Raw genomic sequence first — 10,550 nt, forward strand, 5'->3', positions numbered from 1 at the left:
TCAGCTGTGAAGAAGCCAAGATCCACCAGCCAATCTTGGAGATTAAGGAAAGAGTGGGGCAGAAAGCACGTCAGCTCTCTCCCTACCCCACCCTCACCCCCACCCCCAGCAAAGTTCTATTATTAATTGAATAGCAGTATTATGATGCTAACTCAGCTGGTCCAGACAAAAAAGTCAGTGTAGGGACTGAGAAATGAGGTTCAATTTCTGTAATTACTTACTCAGGCAAGAAATTATCTACCTACCCATTTTTTTCTCATAAAAAGCATGTGCAAACAAACAACCATAATTTCATTTTCATTCTCTCCAACTACCTCTGCATTAAGTTATTATACATTCAAGGTGTTTTCCATTGATTAAAAAAAATACTGTAAACAGGGACACTTTGTATTTTTAATAAGAGTCAAGATTTTTCTCTCTTCATTCTGGCAGGTTTCTCATTCTCCTTCCCAACAAAATACACGAAACCATGGCGCACATGATGCAGTAATGAAGGCCCCCCAGAAACAGGAGCTCAGAAACACCCTCTTTCAGAGAATGTATATACTTATCTTACATCCTTGCCTTGTAGGCAGTAATAAGTCTTTCTCTAGCCAATTTTCTAGAGAAAACATTTCTTTTTGAGAACCAATAATTGGCTAACCTGCCCAATATACAAGGTTTGACAATTAAGTTTGTGAACTCATTGCAACAATGGTGCTAAACTTTTTTGATATCAGAGGGATTATTCATTATGAATTTCTACCAACTGGACAAACAGTTAAGCATATTTACTACATGGAAGTGCTGAAAAAGCTGCATGAAAAAGTTAGACAACCTGAACTTTTTGCCAGTATTTCATGGCTCTTACATCACAACAATGCACAAGCTCACACGGCACTGTCTGTGAGGGAGTTTTTAGCCAGTAAACATATAATTGTATTGGAACACCCTCTCAACTCACCTGATCTGGCCCCTCGTGACTTCTTTCTTTACCCAAAGATAAAGGAAATATTGAAAGGAAGACATTTTGATGACTTTTAGGACATCAAGGGTAATACAATGACCGCTCTGATGGCCATTCCAGAAAAAGAGTTCCAAAATTGCTTTGAAGGTTGGACTAGGCACTGGCATCAATGCATAACTTCCCAAGAGGAGTACTTCGAAGGTGACCGAAGTGATATTCAGCAATGAGGTATGTAGCACTTTGTCTAGGATGAGTTCGTGAACTTAATTGTCTGACCTCATAAATCAAGATCAAATCACACCTGAAGGGACATATCAGAAAAATCAGGCATATTTGACTGGTTTATTTTCAAGGTCTTTATTGTCCAAATCACTGTCCATATTCATACACACACACACACACACACACACACACACACCACCTTGAACAAGAGCCTAGGCAGGAATATATAATTTAACCTTGTTATATAAACATTCTAAAACATTTATATTGTACCATATTTTTAATCTTCAACATTTTATATTTCTGAGCATCACACACACTCTTTTGAGTTGACCTATTCCTAGTATGATTTCCAGTTTACAGATAAGGAAACTGAGTCAACAAAAAAAGGTTAACTCTATCATTGTCCTTCACAGTTAAGAGACTACTGTTGACAGTATTAAGAGAGACAACAAAACAAGTCAATTACTGAGCTGGATTAAACCTTCAAGTTCTCCTAGGTTTATGCTTGATCAAGGAACCACCTTGTCATTCCCACGTGGTTGCAGAGGTGGGTAAATTTTTATAATATCACTGACTTTAAAGGAGTCCTATCTTTATTCAGTCGACCATTTATCTTGGTCCCTCGTATTTCAGATCAGCTGTCTGCATATTTCCATGTTTTGAGTATACTCAAGAGCAAGATTGTAAAGAATACAAAAATAAATCAGTCCACAAAGATTATCAGCCCAAATGCCACTAGAGGACAAAAGAAACTGCCACGAGGAACAAGGGAAATTAACATTCTTTCCTATCCACCTGGCAAGAACTGAGATCAAACTAAACTTGTTGGCAAGCTCTGTTAACATGGAGGCATTGGGAGAGTACAGATTCCTCTAAAATATTCTGGAGCTACTAATACTAAGGATTTCAGAGATATTTTTATCATTTATCATTCTCGCCCACTAACAGCATGTTTTTTGAGATGCTCCTTATCAAACTACTTTGAATTATTTCTGAAAAAAAGGAATAAATTAATGGTTGGATGAATATTACAAAATGTACAAGCATTATAATCAGACAGACTTTGTCATTCAATACTACCTTTGACGTTTATTAGATGGGTGATATTGCATAAGTTACTTTGTCTCTCTGAGCCACAATGTTATCATCTGTTTTTTAAAAATTGGATAATAATGGCTTCTCTTGTGATAATTAAAAGTGAATATACATAAAGCACTTGATACACAATAGACATTCAGTAATTGGTCACTGTTAATTAAATCTTCTAGTCAGCCTGAATTGATACAAAAACCATTCTGTTATCAATAGGAGAGAGAGAGAGAGAGAGAGAGAGAGAGAGAGAGAGAGAGAGAGAGAGGGAGAGAGAGAGACTTAAATTAGCCTATATCATATACAAATAATTTCTGTTCAGGCATTTTGAAAATAGCTTGGGCCTGAAGGGACTACCAATAGATCAAAAACAATGTTAATATTTTTTTTACCTCTTTGTGCTTAGAACAATACATTTCACCAATGCCTTTGGAAAAAAATAATGAAGTTCAAAAATGTTTTAACCTAATTCTCAGTGCTTACTGAGTGACTTAATGTAATACTCAAGCTTAAATTCTAGTTACTGTTAAATTCTTTTAAAAAAATTAAAATTTCAGGCATCTGGTCAAGATGGCAAAGTAGGTAAATGCTGTGCTCCTGTCCTCCCATAACCACCTTAAAATTAAAACTACACTAAGGACAACGATTATTGTCCTGTAATTGCCTGAAGTCTACCCGAACAGAAGTCCTATAACTAAGGATATAAAGAAGAAGCCACCTCGAGCCCAATAGGAGGGGTAGAGAGATGGAAAAGTCTAGCACCACACCCACTGGGAGGGATAACCACCTTGAGGAGTGAGGGGTCCCAGCCCCACACCAGGCTCCCCATCCCAGGGTTCCAGTGCCAGGAAGATAAGTCCCTATAACTTCTGGCTATGAAAACCAGGGGAGATTGTGGCTGAGGGAGATGGAGGGCTGCTGGAGTCTCAGACACCCATCTTAAAGAGTTTGCACACGGACTTACTGGCTGATGGACTCACACACTCTGAACTCCAGGGCTGGGGCAGCAACTCAAAAGGCACCAAGGACATACAGGGAGAAACTGAGTTGTCTGGCTGCAGGGCAAGGGCTGGAGGGGAAGTTTTCTCCCAGACAGAAGTGCTGGCAGATGCCATTGTTCCTTTATTGAGCCCTCCCTCCACCCAGCCTGCACACACAGGCACAGGCAGGTGCCAAGTCTGAGTCTCCCTTAATCTGGCTATCACCATTCACCCCACCCTGATAATTCCTTGAGACCCCACCCAACTGAATTTGCAGGCCCACTCAAGCTACTTTCATTGACATTTCTATACAAACAGCCTGTCTTGGTTCAGGCTGAGGACTTTCCTAAAATCTTTTTTTTTTTTAATTGATTTTTTTTATATATATTATTAGTTTCAGGTGTACAAGACAAGGTAATACTTAGACGTTCATCATTTATATCCCTCACACTATGAACCCCCCTCCCCCCATCCATTATCCTTCTGACCTCACACCCAGCCATCACATTATATATATAAAATTATAGTTGGCATTCATTAATGTTTAGCTTCTGGTGTACAATGCCATGATCAGGCATCCACATTACCTCTGAAGTGGTCTCCCAAATAGGACGCATGTCCATCGGATACCCAACAAAATCTTTACGACATTATTGAATAAGTTCCCCAAATAATTTTCAGAAAACCCTGAGGCCATCTTGTGGTTACCAGCTGCTTCCTAATCCCTTCACCTTTCCCCTTATCCCCAACCCCCCCCCCGCCCCCGCCCATCTAACAACTCTCGCTTTAAAGGTTCACAAACTCCAAACAAGAAGCATCTGGCCTCAGTGTGCCCCATACCTCTTGCTAAGCATCCCCAAGCCTAGCACTAGTGGAAACCAGCCTCAGTTTGCAGTTTCGCCTCTCCCAGGCATCTCCAAGCTCAGCATAAAGGACAACCATCTGCAGATTACTTTGTAGCTTGTACCAATTGGCCCTGAGCAGGACACAGGCAGTAGCTGACATTGGCCTGCAACAGAGCCCTTCTCAAAAGCCCCCAAAACCAACACATCTGGTTGCCACCTTCAAACCACAGCAGAGCACTCTCCAACCACCTCCACAAACAACACACCCCACCCTCACCCCCGCCCCCAGCAACGTTCTATTGCTTCACTGAATAGCAGTATTATGATGCTAACTCAGCTGGTCCAGACAAAAAAGTCAGTGTAGGGACTGAGAAATGAGGTTCAATTTCTTTAATTACTTACTCAGGCAAGAAATTATCTACCTACCCATTTTTCTCTCATAAAAAGCATGTGCAAACAAACAACCATAATTTCATTTTCATTCTCTCCAACTACCTCTGCATTAAGTTATTATACATTCAAGGTGTTTTCCATTGATTAAAAAAAATACTGTAAACAGGGACACTTTGTATTGTTAATAAGAGTCAAGATTTTTCTCTCTTCATTCTGGCAGGTTTCTCATTCTCCTTCCCAACAAAATACACGAAACCATGGCGCACATGATGCCCTAATGAAGGCCCCCCAGAAACAGGAGCTCAGAAACACCCTCTTTCGGAGAATGTATATACTTATCTTACATCCTTGCCTTGTAGGTAGTAATAAGTCTTTTATAATGATGTCGATGTGCAAAAGATAGAATCACAAACTAATTTCCATGGTAAAAAGATGGTCCCTGTGATCAGGAAATAAAATTTATTTGCTTATTATGTGCAGTCAAGTCCTTTGTCTTTTAATCTTCCTCATGTACCACAGTTTCAGAGTGTCTGAAGCAATGCAAACACTGAAACTTATATGCACCCTCCAACCATGATGAATTATATAACTCAACATGTTCAGGCATATCCTCCTTATCCAAGTTCACCAGTTCAGATCATCACTGGATATCAGATGTCTATATATAGTTATCAGATGCAACCACAGTGGCCTTCTGGGGGAAAAAAAGAAGCTACATTATACCTCCGGCTCGTACATCTGTTAACTAACACTGTAATGAAGTTGATTCAGGAGCTGAAGTTTTGCCATGTGAATGTCCAGTTCCTGAAGCTATTCAATCCTCTGGAAATGGCCCACAAAAGAAATCTGTGGACCAAAGGATACAGATGGTGGTATCTTGTCTGTTTAATCCAAAGAACAGATTGAGAAATCTGTTGTTACTCAAGATGACTTCTTCAAGGATAAAAGAGCGCATCAATTTAGAAGAACTTGAGCAGTACTTAAAACTCTTTGATCCTCTCTACTAACTTTCTAGTCTCAAGGAAAGTTGCTGGATTTTGAATATTTAGAGACTGGACATTTTCCACCACTATAGGCATTTAGTTCTGAATATTGATAAATCACGTTCAGACTATACAAGCTGTACTAGATTTCCTAGTTTTTATTGTTGTTTTTACATTGAAACTGTTTTTCATAAATATTTATTTAGAAACTGATTCTGTGTTGAAAGAAAAAAATAATTGAGAATGAAAGAAAAAAGTTTAAGATTTGTCTGTAAGGATTTTTTTTAATTGAAATTGACATTTTAACAGTTTAAAAGCAAATGCTAATTTTCAAAAAATTGTTTTAGAAAACCCACTATTTTGAAAAGTCAGAAATGTTTTAATTAGAATACAAGCATTTCACTTCTCCAGCAAGTACCTGTGAATAGTACAGTATTTACAATGTTGTGCTTTACATTTATGATTTGTCTAGAAATTTACCACAAAAGCAGAGTTTTTTAAACTGCATTTTTAATCAGTATTCAGAATTCAATATATAGTTAGCTGTATTGAAGTCTTCCTTATCTAAACCAAGTAAAATTGATTCTAAAAGAAAAAAAATAAATTAAAAATTCCTCTATTAGAATGTGAGTCCCTATATTCAGACCATTGAAGTTATGTGACATTAAACATGTCATTTAAAAGCTTTGAGCTCCAATTACTCACATGACTAAAGAAAAGTTTGAAGTAGATTTCTAGTTGAACCATTTCCTTTTACCACATCATGCATTTTGTGCATTAAAGATGGGCAGCACTGGGTAGGGTAAACTACTGAAACCGGAGAAAAAAATAGGTTACTGTCCTTCAAAGTTGAAATACGTTATGCAGGTCAAGCATTCAAGTTTTAAAATTCTATTGTTCTCAGAAAACAAGGATAGCATTATATGTATCTTTTATCTTTTCCCCATCCCATCTCAACATAATATTTTCCCCATAGTAAATATTTAATAATATTTTTCAATGAAGAAACAAACAAATGAACACATAAACTTTGTTTTATATCTAAACACCATAGTCTAATAGCCAAGGAGTTGTCTAGGACTGTGTTCTTCTTATATACTTTGATTCAAATGCACACACACTTATCCACCACAATTTGTCCCTGGAAACATCTACAGGGTAATCTCATGAGAATAGAGGACTCTACAGAAAATAGAGATGGAGTGACGTCAGCAGCATGGTGGTGTGAGAGAACATCCAGGCCAGGCCCCTTCAAATTACAAGTTGGACATCTGTACTTCAACAAAGGATTCCCTGCTCAACACACAAACACAACTGAGACATCATGCACTGAGACATCTGAAGATGGGTGTATCTGAGCCAAGAGAGACTGGACTGAGACGGAGAAGGATAGACACAGAAGTTTAGTGCAGTCCTATGCTTGCAGCCCGGCAGATATGATAGCAGTGAAGGGTTGGGGTGCACTTCCCACTGGACAAACCAGAGGGGCAGAGACAGCAATCAGGTATGAATGATTGGCACATATTTAGGCAGGGCCCAGGATCCAGGCAGAGAAGTTGTGCAAAAAAAAAAAAAAAAAAAAAAGAATCACAGTACTCCACAGCCTGCCAGCATCAGACAAAGGATTCCACAGACACAGGAACATGACCACCCCTTCCCCACCCATTGCAGCACAGCCTGATAGAGACAGTTGGATCAACTGAGACAGAGTGGCTTCTCTAAATGCTTCTGGTTACAGGAACATGGCACTGGGAACACACAGAAGACCCATAGCTAGTCACTTTCAATCCATGGGAGTGGAACCCCAAGACTGAGGTGACCAGGTCTTAAAGAGGATGCCCACCTCCTCAGGGGATATGGAGTGTTTTCCACGGCCAAAGTGACACCACCCCACAGAGATCCCAGAAACCCTAACAGAGCAGGTAAAAGATAAGAAGAACTTGAACTTCAACACCACCTACTAGAAAACAAATTATCAACCTGATAAACAGTGAAGTGTCAAATACACAAAAAAAAAAAAAAAACCAGATCTCATTCCCACATGTGCCCAGGCAGAAAAATAACAGATCAAGCACAATGAATAACCAAGGTAAACAAGGAAATTCAGAAAGAAAATTAAAAATTTCCAGAAAATGAACTTAAAGACATAGAAGAATGTGATTTAAATGACAGAGAATTTAAGATCGCAGTTCTGATAAAAACTCAATGAGATACAAGAAAACTAAGAAAGGCAATTAAAAGAACTCAGAAATAAAATCAATGAACAAAAGGAGTACTTCACCAAAGAGATTGAAACTATAACAAAGAGCTACACAGAAATTCTGGAGATGAAGCACTCAATAAATGAGATGAAGAGTGAACTAGCAAACTTAGAAAATACAACAGATCAGATGGAGGAAAGAATTATTGACACAGAAGAGAGAAATCTAGAAATGACTCAGGTAAAAGAAGAGAGAATTGAAAGGGAAAAAAAAGAAAATTGAAAGAACTGTATGAAAACTATCTGAATCCATTGGAAAGTGCAATATAAGGACAATGAGTATCCTAAAAGGAGAAGAGCTGGAGAAGGGAACAGAGAGCCTACTCAAACAAATAACCAATGAGAACTTCCCAACCCTATGGAAAAAATTGGATCCTTGAATATACTCGTAAAATGCTAACAGAAAGCTAGGAGAGAGTAGAATCAAATATCCAAAAAAAAATGTCATCCAGAGAAAAGTTGGTGTAGCCATGCTTATATCTGACAAAATAGATTTCAAGATAAAAAAGGTAACAAGAGAAAAGGTAGACATTTTATAATGATAAAGGTGACAATATATCAAGAAGATATAACACTTATTAATATACTTGCACCCAACCTGAGAGCACCAAAATATATAAAGCAACTACTAAGAAAATGAAGGACAGAAACTGACAAAAACACAATTATAGTAGGGGACCTAAATACCCCATTGTCAACAATACATAGATCATCCAAACAGAAAATCAATATGGAAATATTGGCCTTAAATGATTCAGTAGACCAAATGGAAATAATCAATATTTGGAGAGCTTTTCAAATAACACCACCAGAATATACATTTTTCCCTAGGGCACATGAAACGTTCTCAAGGATGTACCATATGTTGGGACACAAAACTAACCACATCAAATTCAAGAACACTGAAATCATACCAAGCATATTCTCTGACCACAATGCTTTGAAATTGGAACTCAACTGCAAAAATAAAGCAGGAAAAAACACAAATTGTGGAGATTAAACAACATGCTACTAAACAATGAGGGGGTAAAAGATGAAATAAGAGAGGAGATCAAAAGATACATAGAGACAAATAAGAGTGACAATACAACACATAAAAATTGGGGGGATGCAGCAAAAGTGGTAATGAGAGGGAAGTTTATAGCATTATCTCAAAAAAGAAAATAAACTCAAATAAACAGCCTAAAATTTTACTTTAAAGAACTAGAAAAAGAACAAATGAAGCCCAAAGTCATTAGAAGGAAGGAAATAATCAAAAATTAGAGCAGGATTAAATTAAATAGAGAACAAACAGACAACAGAAAAAAGAATGCAACAAAAAGCTGGGTTTTTTTTGAAATATAAATAAAATTGGCAAACCTCTGCCTAGACTCACTAAGTAAAAAGGAGAAAAGATTCAAATAAACAAAATTATAAATGAAATAAGAGAAGTTACAAAGGACACCATAGAAATACAAAGTACTATATAAGAATACCATGGAAGGCTTTAAACCACGAATTTTGATAACCTATAAGAAATGGACAAGTTCTTAGAAATATATAACTTTCCTAGACTGAATCATGTAGAATTGGAAAAACCTAAATAGACTAATCAACAGTAAATAAATCAAAACAGTCATCAAAATCCTCTCAAAAAGTAAAAGTCCGGGACCAAAATGCTTTACTAGTGAATTCTACCAAATATTTAAAGAAAATTTAATACCTATTCTCAAACTCTTCCAAAAATTTGAAGAAGAACCATATTTCCTAACTTATCTTGTGAGGCCAACATTACCCTGTTGCCAAAACCTGGCAAGGACACAAAAACAGAAAATTACAGATAAATATCTCTGATGAATATAGATATAAAAATCCTAAACAAAATACTAGCAAACTGAATATGACAATAGATTAAAAAGATAATACATCCTTATCAAGTGGGGTTCATTCCAGGGGCACAACATACACAAATGGCTCAACATACACAAATCCATCAATGTGATACACCACATTAACAAAATAAAGGATAAAAATTATGTGATCATATCAGTAAAAGTAGAAAAAGCATTTGACAAGATACAACACCCATTTATGAGTAAAGCACTCAATGAAATAGGTATAGAAAGAAACCATTCCAATATAATAAAGGCCATATATGACAAACCCTCAACTAATATCATACTCTATGGTGAAAACTGAAAGTTTTTCTTTCTAAGATCAGAAACAAGTATGCACACTCTTACCATTGTTATTCAACATAGTACTGGAAGTCCCAGCCAGAGCAATTGGGCAAGAAAAAGAAGTAAAAAGCATCCAAATTGGGAACAAAAAGTCAAATTGTCACTTTTTGCAGATGACATGATCCTTTATATAAAAAACCCTAACGACTCCATCAAGAAACTATTAGAAACAATAAACAAATAGAGTAAAGTAGCAGGATGAAAAAAATCAATGTACAAAAATCCATTGTGTCCTATATACTAATAATAACATTTCAGGGGAAAGAAATTTGAAAAGAAATTGCAATTGCAAAAAAAGTAATAAAATACCTACGAATAAACTTCACAACAGACGTGAATGACCTAGAAGACATTATTGAAAAAACTGAAGAAGACCCAAAGAAATGGAAAGATACTGTATTTATGAAATTTGAAAGAATCAACGTAATTAAAATGGCAAATTACCTAAAGCAATATACAGATCATATCAAAATCCCAATGGTATTTTTCAAATAGAATAAAAATCACCAAATTTGTGTGGAATCATATAAGACCCCAAATTGCCAAAGCAATTCTGAGAAAAAAAGAACAAAGCTGGAGGTATCACACTCCCTGACTTCAAATTATACAG

General features: G+C 36.8%; 1 pseudogene across 1 annotated transcript in view; it reads left to right on the top strand.

The window, feature by feature from the left end:
- Nucleotides 1-5,472, top strand: part of LOC308499456 (deleted in azoospermia-like) — a 35,643-nt pseudogene extending 30,171 nt beyond the window's left edge. The window contains exon 2 of the transcript in view: nt 4,849-5,472. The product of the transcript in view is annotated as a deleted in azoospermia-like (transcript). The remainder of the gene's footprint in view (nt 1-4,848) is intronic.
- The last annotated feature ends 5,078 nt before the right edge of the window (nt 5,473-10,550 follow it).

This window comes from Rhinolophus hipposideros, assembly GCF_964194185.1.
Source record: "Rhinolophus hipposideros genome assembly, chromosome: 1".
In the NCBI taxonomy this organism is placed as follows: domain Eukaryota; kingdom Metazoa; phylum Chordata; class Mammalia; order Chiroptera; family Rhinolophidae; genus Rhinolophus; species Rhinolophus hipposideros.